This window comes from Penaeus monodon, chromosome 33 (genome assembly GCF_015228065.2).
Source record: "Penaeus monodon isolate SGIC_2016 chromosome 33, NSTDA_Pmon_1, whole genome shotgun sequence".
Lineage (NCBI taxonomy): Eukaryota > Metazoa > Arthropoda > Malacostraca > Decapoda > Penaeidae > Penaeus > Penaeus monodon.
The window spans coordinates 15,968,055-15,968,641 of NC_051418.1; the positions used below are offsets into that span (position 1 = coordinate 15,968,055).

The 587-nt window shown below is 50.8% G+C and overlaps 1 pseudogene; it reads right to left on the minus strand.

Moving 5' to 3' along the window:
* The window catches only part of LOC119594275, a 32,574-nt pseudogene that overhangs the window by 23,813 nt on the left and 8,174 nt on the right, over positions 1 to 587 (minus strand).

Here is a 587-nt window from a genome sequence, read left to right on the forward strand (position 1 = left end):
CAGAATTGCTCAGCACTTTCATGCGAAGGATAGGAAACATTGCGGGGTTAATTAAACTCAAACACTAAGGTCACAAGCCGAGATTGACAGTGAGTGACTGTTACAGAATGCATCGGCTGCAGGATCCTCGCGCACTTTTATGAAAAGCGGCCAATCGGCTCTGAAACTTCCCCGCCGCCCACGTCACGCCCCGCGCGATCGATGCGTGTCTAGGCGGGGATGCCGGGAACCGCTACCGCATATCTGACTAATTTTCACTCGATTATGGCGATAACGACGATGTTGCCTCGCCGCTCCCGATGTCGAAAGCGAAGGAGGACAATGATACCTGGGCGAGGGAGGAAGCGGGGAGGCGCCCCCGCGGGACCAGCGCCAAGGGGGCGGATCGGAACGGCATCTTTAAGGCGTTCGGGATAGTCGACCACAAACAAACAAACAGAGCATAATATTTAGCTTCAGGTCTCAGATTGTTGCATGATGTAATAAAAGCCACCGCGACCTTGCCCTCCAAGTTTCCTCTGCAGGTGAAGTGTTTGAAATTGTTTGTTTAATAAAGTCCTTTGCATCGCTATTTTTAAAAAAAAAAA